The sequence below is a fragment of the Grampus griseus genome, assembly GCF_964374135.1.
Source record: "Grampus griseus genome assembly, chromosome: 2".
Lineage (NCBI taxonomy): Eukaryota > Metazoa > Chordata > Mammalia > Artiodactyla > Delphinidae > Grampus > Grampus griseus.
Window position 1 is genome coordinate 64,356,733 of NC_139018.1, and position 26,132 is coordinate 64,382,864.

Below are 26,132 nucleotides of genomic sequence, written 5' to 3' on the forward strand. Positions count from 1 at the left end.
TGGGAGTGCTTCCTTAATTTCTCTTTCAGATTTTCCATCATTAGTATATAGGAATGCAAGGGATTTCTGTGCATTAATTTTGTGTCCTGCAACTTTACCAAAATAGCTCTAGTAGTTTTTTTGTTTTTTTTTTTTTTTTTTTTTTTTTTGATTAGCTCTAGTAGTTTTCTGGTGGCATCTTTAGGATTCTCTATGTATAGTATCATGTCATCTGCAAACAGTGACAGATTTACTTCTTTTCTAATTTGGATTCCTTCTATTGCTTTTTCTTCTCTGATTACCAAGCCTAGAACTTCCAAAACTATGTTGAATAATAGTGGCAAGAGTGGACATCTTTGTCTTGTTCTTGATCTTGGAGGAAATGCTTTCAGTTTTTCACCATTGAGAATGATGCTTGCTGTGGTTTTGTCATATATGACCTTTATTATGTTGAGGTAGGTTCCCTCTATGCCCACTTTCTGGAGAGTTTTTATCATAAATGGGTGGTGAACTTTGTCAAAAGCTTTTTCTGCATCTATTGAGATGATCATATGGTTTTTATTCTTCAATTTGTTAATATGGTGTATCACATTGATTGATTTGTGTATATTGAAGAATCCTTGCATCCCTGGGATAAATCTCACTTGATCATGGTGTATGATCCTTTTAATGTGTTGTTGGGTTCTGTTTGCTAGTATTTTGTTGAGGATTTTTGCATCTATATTCATCAGTGATATTGGTCTGTAATTTTCTTTTCTTGTAGTATCTTTGGTTTTGGTATCAGGGTGATGGTGGCCTCATAGAATGAGTTTGGGAGTGTTCCTTCCTCTGCAAATTTTTGGAAGAGTTTGAGAAATATAGGTGTTAGCTCTTCTCTAAATGTTTGGTAGAATTCACCTGTGAAGCCATCTGGTCCTGGACTTTTGTTTGTTGGAAGATTTTTAATCACAGTTTCAACTTCATTACCTGTGATTGGGCTGATCATATTTTCTGTTTCTTCCTGGTTCAGTCTTGGAAGGTTATACCTTTCTAAGAATTTGTCCATTTCTTCCAGGTTGTCCATTTTATTATTCATAGAGTTGCTTATAGTAGTCTCTTAGGATGGTTTGTATTTCTCCAGTGTCTGTTGTAACGTCTCTTTTTTCATTTCTAATTTTATTGATTTGAGTCCTCTCCCTCTTTTACTTGATGAGTCTGGCTAATGGTTTATCAATTTTGTTTGTCTTCTTGAAGAACCAGCTTTTAGTTTTATTGATCTTTGCTATTGTTTCCTTTGTTTCTATTTCATTAATTTCTGCTCTGATCTTATTGATTTCTTTCCTTCTGCTAACTTTGGATTTTGTTTGTTCTTCTTTCTCAAGTTCCTTTAGGTGTAAGGTTATATTGTTTATTTGAGATTTTTCTTGTTTCTTGAGGTAGGATTGTATTGCTATAAACTTCCCTCTTAGAACTGCTTTTGCTGCATCCCACAGGTTTTGGGTCGTTGTTGTTTCATTGTCATTTGTCTCTAGGTATTTTTTGATTTCCTCTTTGATTTCTTCAGTGATCTCTTGGTTATTTTGTAACATATTGTTTAACCTCCATGTTATGTGTTTTTTACTTTTTTTTCCCTGTAATTGATTTCTAACCTCATAGCAATGTGGTCAGAAAAGATGCTTGATATGATTTCAATTTTCTTAAATTTAATGAGGCTTGATTTGTGACCCAAGTTGTGATCTCTCCTGGAGAATGTTCTGTGCGCACTTGAGAAGAAAGTGTAATCTGCTGTTTTTGGATGGAATGTCCTATAAATATCAATTAAATCTCTCTGGTCTATTGTGTCATTTAAAGCTGTGTTTCCTTATTAATTTGCTGTTTAGATGATCTGTCCATTGGTGTAAGTGAGGTGTTAAAGTCCCCCACTATTATTGTGTTACTGTCGATTTCCTCTTTTATAGCTGTTAGCAGTTGCCTTATGTATTGCGGTGCTCCTATGTTGGGTGCATATATATTTATAGTTGTTATATTTTCTTCTTGGATTGATCCCTTGATCATTATGTAGTGTCCTTCCTTGTCTCTTGTAACATTCTTTATTTTAAAGTCTATTTTGTCTGATATGAGAATTGCTACTCTAGCTTTCTTTTCATTTCCATTTGCATGGAATATCTTTCTCCATCCCCTCACTTTCAGTCTGTTTGTGTCCCTAGGTCAGAAGTGGGTCTCTTGTAGACAGTATATATACAGGTCTTGTTTTTGTATCCATTCAGTGACCCTGTGTCTTTTGGTTGGAGCATTTAATCCATTCACATTTAAGGTAATTATTGATATGTATGTTCCTTTTACTATTTCCTTAATTGTTTTGGTTTCTTTTTATAGGTCCTTTTCTTCCCTTGTTAGAGAAGTTCCTTTAGCATTTGTGGTAGAGATGGTTTGGTGGTGCTGAATTTTCTTAGCTTTTGCTTGTCTGTAAAGCTTTTGATTTCTCCATCGAATCTGAATGAGATCCTTGCTGGGTAGAGTAATCTTGGTTGTAGGTTCTTCCCTTTCATCACTTTAAATATGTCATGCCACTACCTTCTGGCTTGTAGAGTTTCTGCTGAGAAATCAGCTGTTAACCTTATGGGAGTTCCCTTGTATGTTATTTGTCATTTTTCCCTTGCTGCTTTCAATAATTTTTCTTTGTCTTTAATTTTTGCCAGTTTGATTACTATGTGTCTCAGCATGTTTCTCCTTGGGTTTATCCTGTATGGGACTCTCTGCACTTCCTGGACTTGGGTGGCTATTTCCTTTCCCATGTTAGGGAAGTTTTCGACTATAATCTCTTCAAATATTTTCTCTGGTCCTTTCTCTCTCTCTTCTCCTTCTGGGACCCCTATAATGCGAATGTTGGTGCGTTTAATGTTGTCCCAGAGGTCTCCTTGGATGTCTTCATTTCTTTTCATTCTTTTTTCTTTATTCTGTTCCACAACAGTGAATTCCACTATTCTGCCTTCCAGGTCACTTATCCGTTCTTCTGCCTCAGTTATTCTGCTATTGATTCCTTCTAGTGTATTTTTCATTTCAGTTATTGTATTGTTCATCTCTGTTTGTTTGTTATTTAATTCTTCTAGGTCTTCGTTAAACATTTCTTGCCTCTTCTTGATCTTTGCCTCCATTCTTTTTCCGAGGTCCTGGATCATCTTCACTATCATTATTCTGAATTCTTTTTCTGGAAGGTTACCTATCTCCACTTCATTTAGTTGTTTTTCTGGGGGTTTATCTTGCTCCTCATCTGGTACGTAGTCCTCTGCCTTTTCATCTTGTCTATCTTTCTGTGAATGTGGTTTTTGTTGCACAGGCTACAGGATTGTAGTTCTTCTTGCTTCTGCTGTCTGTCCTCTGGTGGATGAGGCTAAGAGGGTTGTGCAAGTTTCCTGATGGGAGGGACTGGTGGTGGGTAGAGCTGGGTGTTGCTCTGGTGGGCAGAGCTCAGTAAAACTTTAATCCCCTTGTTTGCTGTTGGGGGGCGCTGGGTTCCCTCCCTGTTGGTTGTTTGGCCTGAGGCGACCCAACACTGGAACCTACCCAGGCTCTTTGGTGGGGCTAATGGCGGACTCTGGGAGGGCTCATGCCATGGAGTACTTCCCAGAACTTCTGCTTCCAGTGTCCTTGTCCTCATGGTGAGCCACAGACACCGCCTGCCTCTGGAGGAGACCCTCCAACACTAGCAGGTAGGTCTGGTTCAGTCTCCTATGGAGTCACTGCTCCTTCCCCTGGGTCCCGATGTACACACTACTTTGCGTATTCCCTCCAAGAATCGAGTCTCTGTTTCCCTCAGTCCTGTCGAATTCCTGTAATCAAATCCTGCTAGACTTCAAAGTCTGATTCTCTAGGAATTCCTTCTCCCGTTGCCAGACCCCCAGGTTGGGAAGCCTGACGTGGGGCTCAGAACCTTCACTCCAGTGGGTGGCCTTCTGTGGTAGAAGTGTTCTCCAGTTTGTGAGTCGCCCACCCAGCGGTTATGGGATTTGATTGTATTGTGATTGTGCCCCTCCTACCATCTCACTGTGGCTTCTCCTTTGTGTTTGATGTGGGGTATCTTTTTTGGTGAGTTCCACTGTCTTCCTGTCGATGACTCTTCAGCAGTTAGTTGTGATTCTGGTGCTCTTGCAAGAGGGAGTGAGAGCACATCCTTCTTCTCCGCCATCTTGAACCAATCTCCTCCATTTCAGTTTTTGAAGGAATAAATATTGTATAGCTGTTAACCAAAGATAAGACACTAATTAGCCTGACTAGTCATCTTTCATTTCGTTATTTTGCCACATTTATTGGACATAAAAATGTGCTAAGCACCTTGGGAAATTAAGAAAGGAAGGTGAAGGTCTTATCCTGGAGTATAAGTGAATGGAGTTGTCTCTGGGCTTCTGTTACAGACTTTGGCCTGTCTTGGGCTCCTGGATCATAAGTTACTTGGGAAGATTGTCTCCCATCTCCACCAGCACTTACCCTGTGCTCTATAGAATGCCACTTTCCCCAGGAAAGTCAAGCTATCCATTCTTTCTTCATTGTGTAGTAGCAGCAGATATGTTTCTCCCCATTTTGCTGATAGCAAAAGTGAAGCTAATTAAATTGTAAAGGTCACTTCAGATAAATTCATCTGACTCTGAAATTTTAAGATTTTGCTGCAGGAAGGAAAAGGGTTATAAATATCAGGTGCAAGGTGTGTCCTATATTAGGTTCTCTCTTGTCATAAGCTGTGCTTCCTGGGATAGTGTTGAGAACGTGCAGGGTGGTGTTTCTGTTCAGGTAGGAAGAAGAGAAATGTTAAAGAAATTGGTGAGACCGCACATCTCTCCTGCAACAAAATGGAGTCCCCTGACTTATCAAAGTATGTTCTAAAAAGTCATGTATGTGCTATCTTGAAGGCTGTAGTAAAAGGAAAAAAATCAGTCCCTTCAGACAATAGACATATTTGGTGGTAATTTTATAACTGAGAAAACAAACATAAACATTTAAGGAATGATAAGCTCTCCCAGTGGAAATCTCTTCCCCTTCCCAACATGGCACGCAATTGCCTGTAGGCTTTTTGAGTCCAAGAAGCCACCTGCATCTCTTACCCAGTGAATCTTCAGGAAGATTTTCAGTACTTCTGCTAATTTGTGTCTGTGTGACTCAGGTCTTTATTGGAAAATTATGCAATATCAGGATCAATACCCAGGGACTCTGGAAAGCTAGCTGGTGTACACTCAGAGACTCCTCTGGCGGACGAATGTGCAATTTGAAGGGAATGCACGGCCCTCTGTCAATTAGGTTTTTAGGTTCATGAAAACAATGAAATCAGCCAGGTATTTAGCAAGGGGGAATATGAGACAATAAAATCTCTCATAATGAATTTAGCGCAATTCACTTGGAAAGCAAAGGGTAGAGGCCAAGAGAAAGAGTGAATGGTTTTGAAGCTCAGATCACTCCAAGAAATGATAAATGGACTTATTGACTATGTTTCAGAACAGCTACCTAGAATAGTTCCTTCCAATTGAACCATAACCAACTTCTTCAAAAATAATTGGCAGTATTTGGATGTAAAAGAAAAAAAACCTCTCACATATATATTTACATTCATTTTTTTCAGGACATCTTTTTGTCTCTTCACTTATTTCTGGCTTATCTTGTTCTCTGAGAAAGGCTGTGTTTATCTCCAACTGGAAGAGAGGGTGAGGGAGGACTTGGAAAATGTTTTTTCGTTCCTTACACTTGAAACTGCTCTGCCTTTGAGACACTTGCAGGATAGAAGAAAATCCTTTGTATAGACTCGTAGACTAGACACTGCCTCACCTGCCTCTGACAGGCTCCCTTTTACCCTCAGCCAGTCGCTTCCCACCACCCTACTTGCACTGGCAGTAGGTCTTAAAGTGTTGCTTTGGCCTGACCCTTACAGCAGAGTCCGTTTTGTTGAGTGGCTATAAAATGGAAGTGGAGTAATGCTGGAAGGGCCCCCAGGGAAAGTTGAGATTTCTATAAGAGGTCTGCTCAGAAGCCCTAACTCTTGCTTTCTGTTGTTTCCAGTTTCTCTTTGCAGCACAAAAGCAGTTTTGAGTTTAGAGTCTTGAGGTATTTTTACTTCTAAGAGTTATATTAGTACAGGTTACCAGGTTAGAGGCTTAAGGTCACCATTTTAGCACTACGAATGGATAGAGTCAGAGTATGTGACCACCTGTGCTTCCAAGCAGATCCAAACAGAAGTTGGGGAGGTGCTATCAGGTTGACCAGCCATGGTGGTAAACAGTGTAGATGGGGCTGGTACACATTCTCTTGAGCCCAAAAGGCTGAGCAGAGGCTGATAAGATGTCCTTTCTTTTGTGGAAGGGAGTACTAAGACTAGAGGTGGGCCAGAGAATTGCAGACAGTATGCAGGGAAATGCAGTGCTAAAAATAGGCCAAGTTCCCTGTGCTGTGTATGAAGGCAGCACATCCAGTATTGATGTAGCTGCTTTGTGCTTTGTGTCAGCCCATCGCCATCTTGAAAAGCACTCTTTGGGAGCTAGTGAAATCTGGCTAAATTTAAGCAATAGGTATCAGAGGTTTTGTCCCAGTGGTGGGCTTGAGCTAACTTGCAGGTGCTTGGGGAGAGTCAGTTTTGTGTGTGTCTTCCAGCTCTGTGTTTGGTCATAAGCTGGTAGCATGAAATGGGCCTTGGAGGGAGTACTGACACCGTGGAAACTGGCAAAGTCTACAAATCAGTGCTAGCTGTCCAATGTGTACCAGTGCACCACTGTCTTGAGCCCTTCCGTTTGGAATGAATGCACTAGTTTGGACTGAGGAATTCACTTTTGCCTGAGTAGAACTGCCTTTTGTCGCAAAAGCCTTGCCACTAACCTCTCCTTCTAGTGCTACTCCTGTTCTGCTTGCCTCTGGTCAAAACTCTCTCTGCCCTCTTGATTCCTCTAGCACTTTCTTTCTGCAACACTCTTTGGACATTTGCACCCTTGACCCTCTTTGAGTTTGTTGTTGCTGCTGTCTTACTGTATTCCCTGTTTCTTCACCTAGAATGTGAGGGTGGGGAGAGTGTGTACTGTTTAGGGGCACCAGCAATGGTGGCAACAGCACAGACAGGAATGGTTCAGCAGGGAGCTTATGCAGAGAGGAAAGCGACTTGAAAGGCATATTAAAATAATTTAAAGTCCGGGGGTAACACCCATTCAATATAAATGACATGAGGGGAGGATTTTGCGGGTCTCTTTCTGAAGATATTCCTTCCTTCTGAGGCTCAGTTAATGATTTGTTTTAGTCATCACTATTGGTTCCCAGTCAAAACTATTCAAAGAGTAGCCTTCTCTATGGATAGGAGAGGAGACTGTGCAAGAAGTAAATGGGAGCAGGAAGCTATCAGTACGCACTTCTGCACGTGCCAGGAGGGCCTTCAGGAGAGTTCTGGAATGGAAAGGAGGAGGGAGGAGTAGCCAACTCTAACAGCTCCTGCTGTGTACCTGCCATGGGTCTGTTAGCAGGAGCCTTTCCCCTTAGCTTCTTATACGCCCCTCTCCTCTCCGTCCCACTCCTGCAGGCATTTGGGGCCTTTTCTCCCTGGTGCCCAGAGTCCTGGTCGGTTCTAGCTCCCCATTGTCTGTTTCCAGATTTTACGATCTTCTTTCCCAGGAGGCCTTCTACTGCAGAGATCCCAGATAAGGGTGACCCTTCAGAGAGGATCATACATCTAGTTTACAGAAGCAATTTCAGAGTGGGCCCTGGGCCCTTGAACTCCGATGGGGGAGGTCCAGGCAAGTACGAGATGGGCAGCAGGCCCTTTGAGTTACACTAACAGACTGTGTCAGAGTCCGGCTTTTCTGGTGGGAGGTGGGTTTTCTCAGACTGTGTGAGCATGACTGTGTAGGTGGGTGTGGGGTGGAGGAGATGTTTGGGAGAGGCGAGGGGAATACGGGTTCAGTGGCCACTCTGGGATGGCCAGTCTTTGCTCACTACAAGCACTAGAAGAGTTTGCTGCCTTTGTTCTGCTTCCTGGTCATACTGCCTGGATTAACCAGGGATGCACTAATTCCACTGACATGTCAGACTCTGGAGACAAGAAGATGAGTGAGGGCAAGAGTAATAATAAAAAGGTGAGGATAAAGGAGCAGGTTTATTTTAAACACATTTTTGTTTTGTCTACCTGGAACATATATCCTTGTCCTACACATGTGGTATTGGGAATTTTCAAGCACAGCACTGTCTGCTGTGCAATGTAAATGCCTTTCTACATCACCATGTCGGCATGTCAGTAAATTACATCGCTCACCAATGCTCTTCTGCGAGTGGAATTGTGCTTTGAAAACACTCAGAAGAGGATGAGAAGGATAGTTGACATGTGGGTTATAAACAAAGACATTTTCATTTTTTATTGATATCAAATCAGCTTTCCCCACCTCCATTAAGCAGATGCTGAACAAATAATAAAAGCATATTGATGGAAGGGGTGCTGAACTCTTAGCCTATTCAGGGGACCCACATGTTTTGAACTGACCTTGTCAGTGAATGAAGGAAGGAATGAATGAATGGTGCCTTGGAATAAATATCACTAGTGTCAGCTATTCTAGCACCAGACCTAGAAGAGAAAAATCCCTGGGCTTTGAGTTAAAGAAGTAAAATTGTGTGTGCGCGCGCTGGGCTCATATCACCGACATACTTTTAAGTGCCATGAAATCAAGATTTGGAGGAGCCGAATTCTCCACAAACACAGATTCTCTACTCGTATTTTCCCTTTTGTCTTTGGGTGAAAGCAAATGCTATTTCAGGGGATCACAGTCCTAGGAAAATGACTAAGGGTTGTTTTCTCTTTATCCAGTCCTCTGGCTTTTAAACACTGTTAAAGCATGTCCGGAAGCGTAGGGTGTGATCAACACAGGAGTTTTTGACATCAGGACTTCCAATCCTGTTCCTGCATGCTCCCCATAATTGGACAGCAAACAATGCTCCTTTTCTTCCTTTTAACCGTCTGTACTGCTGTGGAAATCTGTGCAAAATTGGGACGATTGCTGTGATTGTACACTTGAAATTCCCGAACTCAGCAGTGTTGAGGAAAGGGTGGCAAGCTCGTTGTGGTTTTTTATGAAATCAAGGAAAACCTGAGAGAGACAGTGGCCGGCTTTAGTGGTTGGTATCGATACCAGGTACAATACAGTTAAATTTTTGAGAAAACAATTTCTCCCATATTGACACATTTAAGGTATCTGTTTTATCTGCATTTGTTGGAAAGGGGCACATCAGTGCCCTTTGGGCTTCATCACTTGTGGTGTTGTCACCAGGCAGCCCACTTCTATGAGAAGAGGGTACAGGCAAAAGACGCTAACTGTAGTTTGAATGGCTGCCTCTCCCTGCCCTAAACCTAAAGCTCTGTCCACAATCAGATATGACATTTGCGGGACTCACTGCAAAATGAAAATACAGGATCCCTTGTTAAAAATTTTATTAACAATTTCAAGGCAGTGACAGCAAAGCAGTAAATCCAGCATGGGACCCTTCTGAGCAAGGGGCGCTGTGTGACTCACAGGTCACAGGCCCTTGAAGCCACATCTCTCTCTGAACTTCCTAAATAAGAAGATGAGATAAGAAGGAAGTACCTGATTTTTTGATGATGGCCATTCTGACCGGTGTGAGATGATATCTCATTGTAGTTTTGATTTGCATTTCTCTCATGATTAATGATGTTGAGCATTCTTTCATGTGTAGAAACAATAAATGCTGGAGAGGGTGTGGAGAACAGGGAACCCTCTTGCACTGTTGGTGGGAATGTAAATTGATACAGCCACTATGGAGAACAGTATGGAGGTTCCTTAAAAAACTAAAAATAGAACTACCATATGACCCAGCAATCCCACTACTGGGCATATACCCTGAGAAAACCATAATTCAAAAACAGACATGTACCACAGTGCTCATTGCAGCACTATTTACAATAGCCAGGACATGGAAGCCACCTAAATGTCCATCGACAGATGAGTGGATAAAGAAGATGTGGCACATATATACAATGGAATATTACTCAGCCATAAAAAAAAACGAAATGGAGTTATTTGTAGTGAGGTGGATGGACCTAGAGTCTGTCATACAGAGTGAAGTAAGTCAGAAAGAGAAAAACAAATACCGCATGCTAACACATATATATGGAATCTAAAAAAAAAACAAAAACAAAAAAACACAAAAGGTCATGAAGAACCTAGGGGTAAGATGGGAATAAAGACACAGACCTACTAGAGAATGGATTGAGGATATGTGGAGGGGGAAGGGTAAGCTGGGACAAAGTGAGAGAGTGGCATGGACATATACACACTACCAAACGTAAAATAGATAGCTAGTGGGAAGGAGCCGCATAGCACAGGGAGATCAGCTCGGTGCTTTGTGTCCACCTAGAGGGGTGGGATAGGGAGGGTGGGAGGGAGGGAGAAGCAAGAGGGAAGAGATACGGGGATATATGTATATGTATAACTGATTCACTTTGTTATAAAGCAGAAACTAACATACCATTGTAAAGCAATTATACTCCAATAAAGATGTTGAAAAAAAAAAAGAAGGAAGTACTCGAATCCTCCCGGGCACAATTTACAGTGTGTGCCGTCTGGGGAAGAGCACAGGGATGAGGTGATGTTTCACCGAGGGCCCAGGGATCCGTCCTTCTTGCCCTTGGTGGACAGGAGACAGAGAAGCCTGGAGTGAGTGACTGGGGTGACTTTAAAGTCCCTTCTCATCTTGAGAGTCTGTAACTTTGAAGCCCTTGTCCCGACGGGACTCTAATGCGAAGATGCTGTACTTTTCTTCATTACTCTTCACAAAGAGTAATCTTGCAGCTTTACCACTTATCAACAGTGATGACCCGGGGCTGGTGCTCTGTCATCTCTGAGCTTCGGTTTCCCTGTTTGTATAACAGAGATACACTTACCTCACGGACTGGTTGTGAGGGTTGAATTCCACGATGGGTGGGGAGTGCTCAGTAAGGCTCCAGGCACATGGTCAACTCTCAGTAACTGCGATGATGATCACGGTGATTCGGGTAAGCCTTGCTTTTGGCAAAATGTGTGTGAGAGAGAAAGCCCCCCTCTGTGTACTGCCCACGACGCACTTAGGCCCCGGGTGACAACTTGGTTGAAGGGTTATGCTATCCCAGCGGGCTTCTTCTGACTCCTTTTTTCCCAGCTTCCTTCGGCTTAACTTCTTTCAAATGTAGACTCTTTTGAATATGATGAAAGTCCACGCGCTAACAGAAGCGCTGCTGGCAGCAAGGTCACCCAAGGAGAGGCAGTCTTGTCCTCTGGGCGTGCAGCACAACATGCATTTATTCAGAAGCTCTGGAAGCTGGCCCGCTGTGCTGAGCCCCAGGGGCTGTTGCCTCTTGCAGCCTCTTTCCAAGCCAGGCAGAGGGAGGCTCTTCCTCTCTGGACTCAGCTTGGAGGGGTCGTCAAGGCTCGTTTGCTGGTGGTGTTGGTGGGGTTAGACCCCTTCGCAGATCCTGTAGGTGGTCCCAGAAGTGGGGAGGCACTAGCTCGCCCTTTCTAGGGGCGCGTGGGGCACGTGTCAGTGTTACTCCCTCCTTCTCTGCACAGGCTGGCCTGAGTGAAGGTCAGTGCAGCAATTTAGGGCAGTGGGCCCGCTCTGTCTGAAGCCTTGCCCATATCCACACTTGCGCCCTCGGACTGACAGAACCTCTTAGATCTGGCGGGCCTCCTCCTGTCGCACCCCTTCAACTTCCACTGCACGTGGAAGCCCAACTCAACCCCTACCCCGGTGCTCTTTGCAGGATCTGACTTCTCTGCCACCGAAGTGTTCAGGATGCAGTCCTCCTCTCCGGGGTAGAGTGTTTTATTTCAGCAAATGGAGTGTGTTTTTCATGATCTGCACCTTTGCTTTTTAGTCTTGGAGCAGATGGCTGAGTATAGCCTTCTGGGTTCCCAGCATTGCGTAGGGTTGCTATTATTTATTCTGGGAAGGTGGAAATGATTATCTCATTGTTTGGGCCGATGAAGAAACTGAGGCTGTTTCAGGATGGTGCCCAATTGCACGTAGCTGGTACGTGGCAGCACCAGCATTTATATCCAATTCTGATTCATGTTTCTCTCAGCAGCTGTTTGCTGCCTTACCAGACTAGCATCCTCAGATGGGAACACTCATCCTAACACGTGGGCCTCAGCTGTGAGGCGGACGCACGTTCTGCACACACAGGCAGGGAGGAGGAGGGCAGGGCAGGGCAGGGCAGGGCTTGATGGGGTGTCTGCTCTAGTAACATGGGCAGCATCTGGAGGACACAGAATCCCCGGGGGGCTGCCCACTGCGCCTGGCTCTCCTGAGAAGACAGAGTGAACGTGGGGCCCAGAGAACCTTGGCTACTGCCTAAATGTGCAGTTTCCCCCATGATTAGCTATAAGGAGAGGAGCAACTCAGAGTAAACATCAGGACAGTAATACCCAGCTTCATGGTAGAAAGACTTCCATAGGATCCTATAGCACATGGACTCAGGGAAGGTATAAAACCCAGCTCTTTAAAGACCTGAACTTGGGCATATATCCAGAGAAAACTCTAATTCGAAACGATGCATGCACCCCAGTGTTCATTGCAGCACTATTTACAATAGCGAAGACACGGAAGCAACCTAAATATCCATCTACAGATGAATGGGTAAAGAATATGTGGTATCTATAGACAATGGAATATTACTCAGCCATAAAAAAGAATGAAATAATGCCATTTACAGCAACATAGATGGACTTAGAGATTATCATACTAAGTGAAATCAGTCAGACAAAGACAAATATCATGTTATCACTTATATGTGGAATCTAAAAAAATGATACAAATGAACTTATTTACAAACCAGAAATAGATGCAGACATAGAAAACAAATTTATGGTTACTAAAGGGGAAAGGGGGTGAGGAGGGATAAATTAGGAGTTTGAGATTAACAGATACACACTACTATATATAAAATAGATAACCAACAAGGACCTACTGAATAGCACAGGGAATTATAGTCAGTATTTTGTAATAACTGTATAGGAAAAGACTCTGAAAAAGAACATATATACGTATGTATAACTGAATCACTTTGCTGTACACCTGAAACTAACACAACATTGTAAATCAACTATACTTCAATTAAAAAAAAAAAAGACCTGGGCAAAGAGTTGAGCCAGATACGCCACTGACATCTCTGGCAACATTACCTCTGAGGCATCCTAGTAAATGGGACTGGGACTGCTTGGTAGAGAGACCTTGGACAACTTGACGTGGCAACAGGTAGACATCATGGAAGACCTGGATGTGTCACTGTGAAACAAGGTTCACTGTGCTTTAGAAGAAGCCCTAGACAGACTCCACATACCTGCCACTGATGGGAGTGGTCCTCCTGATATCTCAAAGGGTGGGTGGGTTTGACTGGGGACCTGACAGGGCTACTGTAGGTGGAGGTCCCTAGCACTCAGCAGCTCAGGGCTACAAGCAACAGGGCTAACACTTTCATTTTATCTATTCTACATTATCGCAGGGCAGGGTTGAGCTTGGTAGAGGGCGGGAGCATTAGTGCAACTTAAGGGTGACAGAAACCTATCCCTGACCTCACTGATTATCACTATCTCCCTATTATACACCCTCATATTACAAGGAAGCTGGTATCCCAGTGTGTTATATCCCATTTATTTGTGTAAATCTTTGTGTCATGTATTTTTAGTTCATCTGTTTTTGCTCATCATTGTTCCCAGTGCTTCATACAGTGCCTGGCACATACAGCAAATGTTCAAATAAGTATTTCTTCAATGAATTCATTAATGAAAAGAAGTTCTGGAAGTAATAGACGATAAGAAAGTGCTTCAGAGATAGTTTAGTGCTGCCTTTCTCGTCTCTGCTGATTAAGTACGTGACAGATACCATAACTATCAGAGTTCCAGATAAGAATCCAGAAAATGCTATCTTTTACAGTGTCATAGAAATACAACCTTTGTTCCTTCTCAATTACTGGAAATACACTTGTCTTTGAATGAAATGAGGCATTGGGGCAGTAAATATGCCCTTTTGCCCGAGTCCTGAATTTATCAGTTACAGTTCCCACATTGAAGGCATGAGAGTCGTCAGGGAAAAGCCAAAGAAAGGAAAATAGATCGTCAATCTCTGCCTGGGGATCCAAGGTCACGGTAAATGTCTAGGGGAGGCTAAGAGCAGGAAGGTTTGGAGGTTGTCTGTGTGGTCTGAGGGCATCTGACAGGCTAGCTGGACCAAAAGGACGCCCTTATTAGCTTAATTGGAGGGTCACACATTTCTACCTTTAGGCATTTCTCTTTGGATTTAGATTTAACTGTAGCGTTCTATAACTGTGTAACCATTTTCCTGGGTGAGGTGGGCATGAAGCCTTTGAGCACCCTGGAAGCATGGAAGCACGAGTTATTTTGATAAATTACCGCAGTTAATGACTGAGCAGAGGTCTTCCCAGGAAAGCACTAGGTAAAGTTGAAAGGAGATTGGAGTGTGGGGAGCGTGGGGGCTGGTGGGAGTTGGGAGGAAAGGTCCTGAGGAGGGTGGTCTCATGGGATATTCCCGTGTGGGCAAAGAAGAACTTGACAGAGGAACGTTGCCAGGGTCCCAGCAAATACCTGGGTACACTCCAGCTGGATATTTTGAGGGGGAGTTTAGTAAAGAGACTGTTACAGATGTGTGATCAGGGTTTGGGAAACCAGGGGTGGTGTAGCACCTTGGGCAAGCACTGTCAGGGAGCGAGCTGCTCCACCCCTGGCCCGATGGAGCAAGGGAGGAGACCAGTTATTGGAACCTGGAGGGAATAGCCATAGGAGGGGCACTTATAAAATGTAGTGGATTAAAGATAGATAAAATTCTCTGATACCCTTTTCATCAAGAGTGGGGTCTATGTTCTTTCTCCTTGAATAAGAGGGGCCTCTGCAACTGCTTTGACCAACAGAACATGGCAGAAGTGGTGTTGTATCTGTTTCCAGGCCCAGGTCTTAAGAGACTGGAAACTTCCATTTCCTTTCCTTTGGACAGTTGCTCTTGGAACATGGACACCTTGCTGGGAGGAAGTCTAACAGCCCCAAGTAGAGGCCCACCTCGAGAGCTGAGGCCTCTGCTAAGTCCTGACTAAGCTTGCCCAGACCATAACCTACACCAACTTGCCAGCCATCTTGGAAGTGGATTCTCCAACCCTAGTCAAGCTGCCCCAGCGTATGCCACGTGGAACAGAGATGAGTTGCCCCACCAAGCCCTGTCCAAATGATAGCTTCATCAGTAAAATAAATGTTTGCGGTTGTTTTAAGCTATTAAGTGTTAGGGGTAGTTTATAACCACCAGCGGTTACTAGAATATATGATAGAATGTATGAGTTGTGGCCTCAGTGGTGGGACACAGATAATCCAAGGTAGCCTGGCAGGAAGAGAGCCAGGGGACAATCCCCTTGGCTTCTCTCACCTCCTGCCTACTTCTTTACTGCCAGTGACCTCCATCAAATGGATCCAATGAAAGCCAGAGGATAAGGAACCCACTGATGTGTCCTTGTAGGCCAGCCCCCTGGCACACACACAGAGCAGGTTGGAGAAGTGTGAAGGGAGCTCTGGAGTGACAGATGGGAGGCAGCCAGCACAGGCACCAGGCGATTTAAAGTTGGGGTCATGGTGTCGATCCCATTTGATACAACTCAACCGCTCAACCTAGCAGAACATGAACCTTAAAAGACAAAGGCCAGAATCTCTTTTGGAAGGGAGCCGGCTATGTGATCAATAAGCCAGAAAGGAGAAAAATCTGCCTGAGATATTTCTTAATCAAACAGCTAAACGTTTGATTTAATCAACGTTAATTCAAATGGAAAATGCAGTAACACCCTATGGATGCTGGCCCCTCAGAGCAGCGCTGCGGTTGAGCCAGGCTTCCCAATTTCCTGAGTGGCCGTCCAGGGGGAGCCCTGGGGAGCCTGATACCCCGTGAAGGAACTGACTCTGCCTTTATGTCCCATAAAATAAAGATTTGTGCTTCCAAGGAAATAGGAATAATCTGGCTAAGGAGAGAGGGACACCTTCCCAGGTCTGAAGCCCCACATAGACAAACCCAGGTGACAGGGGCAGAATCAAGACTCGGGTTACTTTGCTAGTCAGCAGTGGCAATGAACCCACTAGCTCCTGCGGGGCGGCGGGGGGGGGGGGCGGGGGGGGCGGGGGGGAATCCCTGGAGCAGTGTGCGGAGGGCCAGGTGCCCCTTCACATCTGCCTCTGGGAGGGCAGGAGGGCCTCTCCCTGGGCTCTGGGGTGAGCCGCAAAGCCAGAGTGGTGCTTGCCAACATCCAGCAGGAATTTTGCAAAACCTAGTGAGTGGGAGCATTGGAAAACTGCCCTGGCTTAAAGGGAGGTGGTAGAGTGTAGTGATTAGAGCTGGGATTCAGGAGTCTAGCTACCTGGATTCAAGTTCTGGCTCTGCCTCTTGCTAGCTGTATAACCTTCTTCAGCTCCTCTATGATTCTGTTTTCTCATCAGTAAAATGGGGGTGCTAGGACATACTGTGTGCAGCTTTTATGAAGGCTCAAGGAGCTCTTAGCACATACTGGAGGAAACCACAGGGTGAAGTGGTTTAAGAGCACCAGCTCTGAAGCCAGATGGCCAGGGTTGGATCCTGACTCCACCACTGGCAACATGCATGATGCAGATTATGTAATTTCTCTGTCTCAGTGTCCTCTTTTATGGGGGATTAGCTGTACCTCCTTCATTTGGTTGTCACGAGGCCTAATGAGGTAACCTGTATGAAGGGTTTAGAGTGGACGGCAGCTCTCCTTTAGCTGCAGTGAGCACGATACCTGCTCCATCCTGCGTGTTTGGCACATAGTGACCTCGCAATAGTATTTTCATCTGCTGGAAGCACAGGTTAGAGGGAGAAATCCACACGCTCAGTTCAGATTCAGCAGGAGCTCCCCGGACTGCCCTGCCTCCGGGGTGATGGCTCTGAGTGTAGTTGAATGGTCTGTTCCCACAGATGTGGTCACACTGGGTTTTGTTTTGTTCTGTTTGTTTTTCTTGCTCTGCTCCAGTCACATCTTAGCTTCTGGGCTGCCCACCAAGGACATTTTCCCGCCGCCCCGTGGTGCTCTCAGACCCAGCCGGGCAGAACGGGGCTGCCACCACCAGTGTGGGGTGACTGATGGCTCATCGGGAGCTGGGCTTCCCTTGTGCCCTGGGGCCTGGTTTTGAAGGAAAGCAAATGAAAAATGGTGGCAATAAAGAAGGCTGCTCCTGGTAGACAGCACCTCTTGGTTTCCAGGTAAATGATAGGGCTTGGGCCTAAGATTGCAGAATCTGGAGTCGGAGCCACCTGGTTCTCTTGCCAGCTTCCGGTACCCACTTGTGACACAGCACTTCCCTGTGCCTCAAAGTGTGCCCTTCCTTAAGATCTTGCTCCTCAGAGGTCTCGCCACGGTTTGCTGGTTGAGAGTGGTTTGCTCTGATAGAGTGCGGGGCGGAGGTGACTGAGACCGCGGGCTGCAGGTAAATATCAAAGCATCATAACCCGGCAGGTGAGAAAACTCCAGGCTTGGCCTGCGCTGGCAGGCTGGGTGACGTCACATTTGTCCTTAACCTCGTGGGGCCTCTTTTTGCAAAATGAAGGCAACCTGAGCTGACTTTGGGGACTCTCCTGAGACTAATAAAATCCTTGGAGAAGAACGAGCTAAGGAAAATGAGGTGCCGGCATTTATCGTGTTGACAGAACAGTTATGCTCATCAGGTCCCCTGACTTGAGGGCCTGGGGCGTCATCCTCAGGTGGAGAGTTTTCCTTTCTGCCTCTCTTCCTCCACGCTCCCTCCCGTCCCTGCTCTTGCCCACAGACCAGGACGATTCTCAGGAATGGCTGCCCCTAGGACCAGCGGAGGAGCGGGAACTCTGGGAAGAATGCTGTTCAAGCCTGGCCTGCTCCGGGAAGGCAGTGGCTTCTCCTTCAGGGCTGAGTCCTCTGAGAGCCCAAGGAAGTGCTCCCTTCATCCTCCCCACCCAGGCTGATCTGGAAAAACAAGGAGGCCTTGTGTCTTAGCTCTGCCCTTTCTATAAGGTGCCAGTCCTTCTGAGAGGGCAGAGCCACGGTTCCAGCCATGTATTGTGTGATGAAAGAGGTGGTACAAAGTACAGCGCATAAACTCACAATGTCCACCATCCAGCCACAGAGCCTGACTGCCAAATAAAGCCTTCCCAGTTCAACTATAATTTTTGCAGGTAAAATTTTCGGTCAGCCACCAGAGGGTGCACACAGAGCTCTCTGAAAATGACCCAAACCTGCAGAATTAGAAAAAGAAAATTTCCAGTGCATATAAGCCCAAGACCAGCTACAGTTCCCTCACACATGAATGGGACCGATGCACAGGCCAGCTAAGGAGCTGCGAGTTTGCAGGGGAAGAAGGGCCAGAGTAGGAGTGACAGAAATTACCTGAATTTTAGCTAAACAAGTTGCATCTTGATTTTAAGTTGGCAATTGCAATAGCACTTTGAGGATGGGCCCGGGGTGCATTTTCATTCCCTGGCAAAACTCCCTTCCCCACCCTTTCTTTCCCCTTCCGTGTGTACAAAGGAATTGCAAATACATGTAAATATTAACCAAAGCCACAGGCTTCTTGGAAGGCAAGGCTGCTGCTGCTATTTAAAAAAAAAATCCTATAATGCAAGTGAAAAGACAGAGATTTTCTGAGCTGCTGCTCCTGCACGAGGGTGAGGCCTCAGGAAGAAGAAATGGAGAAGCCATGGTTTTCTGAAGAGCTGGCCTGGTGTGGAGCGTGCCCCGAATGAGAGGAACAGAGGGACGGCTCCCTCCCTGTCCCCAGCAGGGCTGAGAAGCAGGCTGTGTCTGGCCTCCCTGTCTCTCCAGGGCCTGGCACATTGACTGACACACAGTGGGTGCCTGTTAACGTTTGCTGAATGAGTGAGTGAATGGGAAGTGAGCTAGGGTGGGTGGGACACTGCCTGTGAGCTTTCACCAGGGTGAGGGGAGAATTGGGAAAGGGGTGGGTGTGGTGGAAGGGTAATTTTCCAGTGAGAAGAGATCCCAGGTTCAGTGTTGGCTGCCTCTGGCTAGACCATTTCTGTGGATGTACAAGACTCCAGATGAGGTGCTTTGTCTTTGTCTTAATGCTGGTCAAACTGCCCAGTGGCCCCATTTGTTCATAAGGTCCACTCATTCACAGTTATTGGGTACCTGATGGGGACCCTGGCAGTTGTTCCCACGCCGGGGACCCCAGCGTCCCTCAGCTTTGGCTTTCTGGAAATCCAGTCGCCATGGAATTGGGTACTGGTTGCAGGGTAATTGGGCCATTCATCTCTCTGGACAGCTGCAAGCAGTTTGTGTGTGTGTGTGTGTGTGTGTGTGAATATGTGAGCATGAGTATGAGTGCCATATGCCTTGCGTGTGTGGGGTCTACCATCTACACATCCTTTTTTTTTTTTTTTTTTTGTGGTACGCGGGCCTCTCACTGTTGTGGCCTCTCCTGTTGCGGAGCACAGGCTCTGGACATGCAGGCCCAGCGGCCATGGCTCACGGGCCCAGCTGCTCCGCGGCATGTGGGATCTTCCCGGACCGGGGCACGAACCTGTGTCCCCTGCATCGGCAGGCGGACTCTCAACCACTGCGCCACCAGGGAAGCCCCTACACAGCCTTTAAAAAAAAAAATTTAATTAATTTATTTTTTATAGGGCAGGTTCTTATTAGTTATCTGTTTTATACATATTAGTGTATATATGTCAATCCCAATCTCACAATTCATCCCACCACCTCTATCCCCCTGCCCCCCGCTTTCCCCCCTTGGTGTCCATACGTTTGTTCTCTACATCTGTGTCTCTATTTCTGCCTTGCAAACCGGTTCATCTGTACCATTTTTCTAGATTTCTAGATATATGCGTTAATATATGATATTTGTTTTTCTCTTTCTGACTTAACTTCACTCTGTGTGACAGTCTCTAGGTCCATCCACGGCTCTACAAATGACCCAATTTTGTTCCTTTTTATGGCTGAGTAATATTCCATTGTATATATGTACCACATCTTCTTTATCCATTTGTCTGTTGATGGGCGTTTAGGTTGCTTCTGTGACCTTGCTATTGTAAATAGTGCTGCAATGAACATTGGGGTGCATGTGTCATTTTGAATTATGGTTTTCTCTGGGTATCTGCCCAGTAGTGGGATTGCTGGGTCATATGGTAATTCTATTTTTAGTTTTTTAAGGAATCTTCATACTGTTCTCCACAGTGGCTGTATCAATTTACATTCCCACCAACAGTGCAAGAGGGTTCCCTTTGTTTATAGATTTTCTGATGATGCCCATTCTGACTGGTGTGAGGTAATACCTCATTGTAGTTTTGATTTACATTTCTCTAATAATTAGTGATCTTGAGCATCTTTTCATGTGCCTCTTGGCCATCTGTATGTCTTCTTTGGAGAAATGTCTATTTAGGTCTTCCACCCATTTTTTGATTGAGTTGTTTGTTTTTTTGCTATTGAGTTGCATGAGCTGTTTATATATTTTGGAGATTAATCCTTTGTCTGTTGATTCATTTGCAAATATTTTCTTCCATTCTGAGGGTTGTCTTTTCGTCTTGTTTATAGTTTCCTTTGCTGTGCAAAGGCTTTTAAGTTTCATTGAGTCCCATTTGTTTATTTTTGTTTTTATTTTTGTTACTCTAGTAGGTGGGTCAAAAAAGATCTTGCTGTGATTTATGTCAAAGAGTGTTCTTCCTATATTTTCCTCTGAGAGTTTTATAGTGTCTGGTCTTACATTTAGGTCTCTAATCCATTTTGAGTTTATTTTTGGTATGGTGTTAGGGAGTGTTCTAATTTCATTTTTTTACATGTAGCTGTCCAGTTTTCCCAGCACCGCTTATTGAAGAGACTGTCTTTTCTCCATTGTATATCCTTGCCTCCCTTGTCATAGATTAGTTGACTATAGGTGCCTGGGTTTATCTGTGGGCTTTCTATCCTGTTCCACTGATCTATATTTCTGTTTATGTGCCAGTACCATATTGTCTTGATTACTGAAGCTTTGTAGTATAGTCTGAAGTCAGGGAGTCTGATTCCTCCAGCTCCATTTTTTCCCCTCAGGATTGCTTTGTCTATTCGGGGTCTTTTGTGTCTCCGTACAAATTTTAAGATTTTTTGCTCTAGTTTTGTAAAAAATGCCATTGGTAATTTGATAGGGATTGCATTGAAACTGTATCTTGCTTTGGGTAGTATAGTCATTTTCACAATAGTGATTCTTCCAATCCAAGAAATGGTGTATCTCTCCATCTGTTTGGGTCATCTTTGATTTCTTTCATCAATGTCTTATAGTTTCCTGAGTATAGGTGTTTTACCTCCTTAGGTAGGTTTATTCCTAGGTATTTTATTCTTTCTGTTGCAGTGGTGAATGGGATTGTTTCCTTAATTTCTCTTTCTGATTTTTCATTGTTAGTGTATAGGAATGCAAGAGGTTTCTGTGCATTAATTTTGTATCCTGCAACTTTACCAAATTCATCGATTAGCTCTAGTAGTTTTCTGGTGGCATCTTTAGGATCATATATGCATAGTATCATGTCATCTGCAAACAGTGACAGCTTTAGTTCTTCTTTTCCAATTTGGATTCCGTTTATTTCTTTTTCTTCTCTGATTGCTGTGGCCAGGACTGCCAAACCTATGTTGAATAATCGTGTCGAGAGTAGACATCCCTGTCTTGTTCCTGATCTTAGTGGAAATGCTTTCAGTTTTTCACTGTTGAGAATGATGTTTGCTGTGGGTTTGTTGTATATGGCCTTTATTATTTTGAGGTAGGTTCCCTCTATGCCCACTTTCTAGAGAGTTTTTATCATAAATGGGTGTTGAATTTTGTCAAAAGCTTTTTCTGACACGCGAGCCCGTGGCAAATGCGGCAAGGGCCGCGTGACTCAGCCCGGTTCCCCGCCCGCCTGCCCGAGCCCCTGCGACCCCGGCTGGGATCCCGCCTGCCAGCTGGCTGGCCGCCTCACAGGGCTCGTGCTGCTGACCCGCGCCTGTGACCAGGAGGATGTGCAGCCATGGGCTGCCTGGCCGGGAGTGTGGCTGCGCTACTGCTTGGGCTGCCCGTGGACTGCACAGAGGCCCAAAAGCATTGCTGGTATTTTGAAGGACGCTATCCAACATATTATATGTCTTTGATCATCCGGTTACAGGGCCTCCCCAGAAGGAAACCGCTGTAATTCTGCCCACAGGATGTGTAGCAAACAGATGCCGCCCTTACGAGGACTGCTGCGGCTCCAGGTGCTGTGTGCAGGCCCTCTCCATACAGAGGCTGTGGTACTTTGGGTTCCTCCTGATGATGGGCGTGCTCTTCTGCTGTGGTGCCGGCTTCTTCATCCGGAGGTGCATGTACCCCCCGCCGCTGATCGAGGAGCTGGCATTCAACGTGTCTTACACCAGGCAGCCCCCGAACCCCACTCCAGGAGCCCAGAAGCTGGGGCTGCCGTTTTACACTGACCCTGGAGGAACAGGGATGAATCCTGCTGGGAACCCTGTGGCGATGGCTTTCCAGGTCCAGCCCAACTCACCCCAGGGAAGCACAGCCTACCCAGCGCCCCCTTCCTACTTTGACACGCCCTGCCCGCATATGAACAGGTGGTGAAGGCCCAGTGGCCGGGAGCTGCCTGGCACCTGCCTGTGCAACTGGCCGGGGAGGCCGGAGAGGCTGTCACTCGCCCTCCCTGGCCCCATCACTGTTCACTTCCAGGAATGGTCTTATGAGCCACTAAAGGGCAAATTCCTTTTTGACATCTTCAAAGCAAGCACAGCTTCCTTTCAGGTTTCCCTTGGAGGACCAGTATTTGAATTCACCCTGTGTCTCCTCTGTTGCTTCTGTTTCCAATGTAATCTGTGCTCTGGCTGAGTGGAGAGTCCCAAGGGTTGACCCCCTAGGGTGGTGTGCCCAGACCCTCAGGGGAGAGACCCCGCCGGAAGGTGAGGCAGGGCACGTGCAGGTGAGTACGCGTGAACGCGAGGAGGGGCCTGCGCCACCCGGAAGGCCCCGCACATGGCAGGCGGCCCATCAGAAGCAAGGCCCCACAGGGCCAGCTGTGTGAGCCCCATGCTGGACAGTCTTCCTCTTCAAAAAGCTGTCAGAGAAACAGGCGTTGGTGGCACATCCTCTGAGCCCTCTCTTCTCCACCCCCTTCCTGAAGACCAGAGCTGCCCTCTGCACAGCCAGGGCTGGGAGAGCCCTGGGTATGGCTTGCATCTCAAGGAGATGGGGATCCGGAATGAGGCTACACTGATGTCTATAGTTATCTGAAAATCACTAAAGAAAGTTATTTAAATTCATGGGAAATTGCCCCCTGCCTCAAACTGGACATTGCATTTGATGAGCTCTTGGTCTGACTTGGGGAAAAAAATGTTCGAGCCCTTTTTAGTGTGTCCTGTGGAAGGTGGTGTGGAGTCCTGTCCTGAGGTCAGACTCGGAGTCCTTCCTGGACGTCAGCAGCTCTCTGGCCTGTGATCACGGCCAGGCACCTCTGCGCCCTCCCCTGAGGTAGCTCTGATGGTGGGTTGTGATGGACACTTTCAAAGCAGAGAGGCACATCCGGCTGGGAAGCCACATCAGCCCCTGGAGAGAGGTGTCCCAGCAGGGCGCAGTCCGTGGCTTAAGCCTGGGTTGGGCAGGCCTGGGCCCTGGCTGATTGATCTCAGCAGGTCTATGCCAGGCTCTGAAGAGGAAGAGCTTGCTAAGAAAAAGACGGGAATGCAAAACCCCAGGACTGCAGGGAGATCTCTTCAAAAAGGACTGAATAGATTTCACTGAGGAGTTAATCAAAATTAGAATAAAGAAGATCTGGTTGGAAATGCAAACCCTGGCTCAGAAACCTCTCTGGCCCTGGGATCACAGGTAGTCCTGGAGTTGTTAGGGGGCCCGAGTCCTGCTCTTCTGCATAGTGAGTAATGCCCACGATCATGTATTTAAACCCAGATTGAGACCTGACAGGTCATGTATAGGAAGGGCAAAGCCGCGTAGCCAAGACATGTAGGTCCCTGTATGCGTAGTGGTGGGGGGTGGGGGTAGGGTGCTTATTTTTGAAATGAACTAAACAGAGCCTCTTGAGAAGTTGTCACTCATTGAACTTGAGCATCAGGGCACCTCACTGGAGTGGATACTGAGGGTTTTCATTCCCTAGCCCTAGTCACCCTGTCCCTGCTCTACTGGGACACGTCTATGGAGTAGGAGTGAGGAATCAGGATGGGGCCATGATGACTTACCTTTTCTAAGGATGGAAAGTCTGGAGGCCTCCCCGGGAATTCCACGGGATGCTCTTGGAGCCAGACGAACACCATGGAAACAGTCTGTGAACGCGGATGCTGCTGCTGGTGTCTTTGACCACCGAGTGTGACTTCTGAACTCCTGTCCCCAACTTCAGTACCTCCCACACTCAGGTCCTTGATTCGAATGAGATAACAAAGTGCAACATTTGCTGTTTACAACCCAGGACAACTACATGGGTCCAAAAGTTCCTCTTCCTCCAGGTCATTCGTTTTGCATTTTCAGGCCCAGTTTCTCCCTTTACTGTTCTGATGAGGAAGCGCCCGAGAGCTGCCCCTGGAGTTGGATTGGGTGCAGCTGAGTAGGCACCCAAATGTCCATGATGAAATTTTGTTTATCTTTTTGATAGCAAATGATCTTGAGACTGAATGATTTAGGTAGCACTCAAAGATTTTATATTCATGTTTGTGTGAGATAAATTTTGTTTTCCCTTGAACCTGAGTGAGAATCCACTACTGTGGGCAGTGACACTGTGTGTGGAAATTCCACTCTCAGTGACATTTCCTGCCCACTCTGTTTCCCCCCGTGCTGTCAGTGGACAGTGCCCACCGCTTGGAGCCAGTCCAGCTTCTGGTGTGTGAAGTTCCATAGAGTTCCGTTGAGTGTGTGGCTAGGAGTGAACTGGGAGCAGATTGGTGCATGCTTTTCCTCTTGTAACACTTGGCTCATTTCTCTTTTTTGTTCTTTTCATAGGGTCATGTTTCCTATGTATGCAAAATAAAAATAAATTTGGGTGTGAAAAAAAGAGAAGCTTTTTCTGCATCTATTGAGACGGTCGTATAGTTTTTATTCTTCAATTTATTGATATGGTGTATCTCTTTGATTGATTTGCGTATATTGAAGAATCCTTGCATCCCTGGGATAAATCCCACTTGATCATCGTGTATGATCCTTTTAATGTGTTCTTGGATTCTGTTTGCTAGTATTTTGTTGAGGATTTTTGCATCTATACTCTTCAGTGATATTGGTCTGTAATTTTCTTTTTTTGTAGTATCCTTTTCTGGTTATGGTATCTGGGTGATGGTGGCCTTGTAGAATGAGTATGGGAGTGTTCCTTCCTCTGCAATTTTTTGGAAGAGTTTGAGAAGGATGGGTGTTAGCTCTTCTTTAAATGTTTGATAGAATTCACCTGTGAAGCCATCTGGTCCTGGACTTTTGTTTGTTGGAAGGTTTTTAATCACAGTTTCAATTTCATTACTTGTGATTGGTCTGTTCATATATTCTATTTCTTCCTGGTTCAGTCTTGGAAGGTTATACCTTTCTAAGAATTTGTCCATTTCTTCCAGGTTGTCCATTTTATTGGCATAGAGTTGCTTGTAGTAGTCTCTTAGGATGGTTTGTATTTCTGCGGTGTCCGTTGTAACTTCTTCTTTTTCATTTCTAATTTTATTGATTTGAGTCCTCTGCCTTTTTTTCTTGATGAGTCTGGCTAAAGGTTTATCAATTTTGTTTATCTTCTCAAAGAACCAGATTTTAGTTTTATTGATCTTTGCTATTGTGTTCTTTGTTTCTATTTCATTTATTTCTGCTCTGATCTTTATGATCTCTTTCTTCTACTAACTTTGGGTTTTGTTTGTTCTTCTTTCTCTAGTTCCTTTAGGTATAAGGTTAGATTGTTTAATTGAATTTTTTCTTGTTTCTTGAGGTAGGATTGTATTGCTATAAACTTCCCTCTTAGAACTGCTTTTGCTGCATCCCATAGGTTTTGGATTGTTGTGTTTTCATTTTATCATTTGTCTCTAGGTATTTTTTGATTTCCTCTTTGATTTCTTCTGTGATCGCTTGGTTATTTAGTAACATATTGTTTAACCTCATTGTGTTTGTGTTTTTTACGTTTTTTTTTCCTTTAATTGATTTCTAAGCTCATAGTGTTGTGGTCAGAAAAGA

At 45.2% G+C, this 26,132-nt stretch overlaps 1 pseudogene across 1 annotated transcript; it reads left to right on the forward strand.

Moving 5' to 3' along the window:
* Positions 1-21,978: 21,978 nt before the first annotated feature.
* LOC309819247 (WW domain binding protein VOPP1-like) lies at positions 21,979-22,681 on the forward strand (annotated as a pseudogene). The gene is made up of 2 exons: positions 21,979-22,091; positions 22,169-22,681. The product of its transcript is annotated as a WW domain binding protein VOPP1-like (transcript).
* The last annotated feature ends 3,451 nt before the right edge of the window (positions 22,682-26,132 follow it).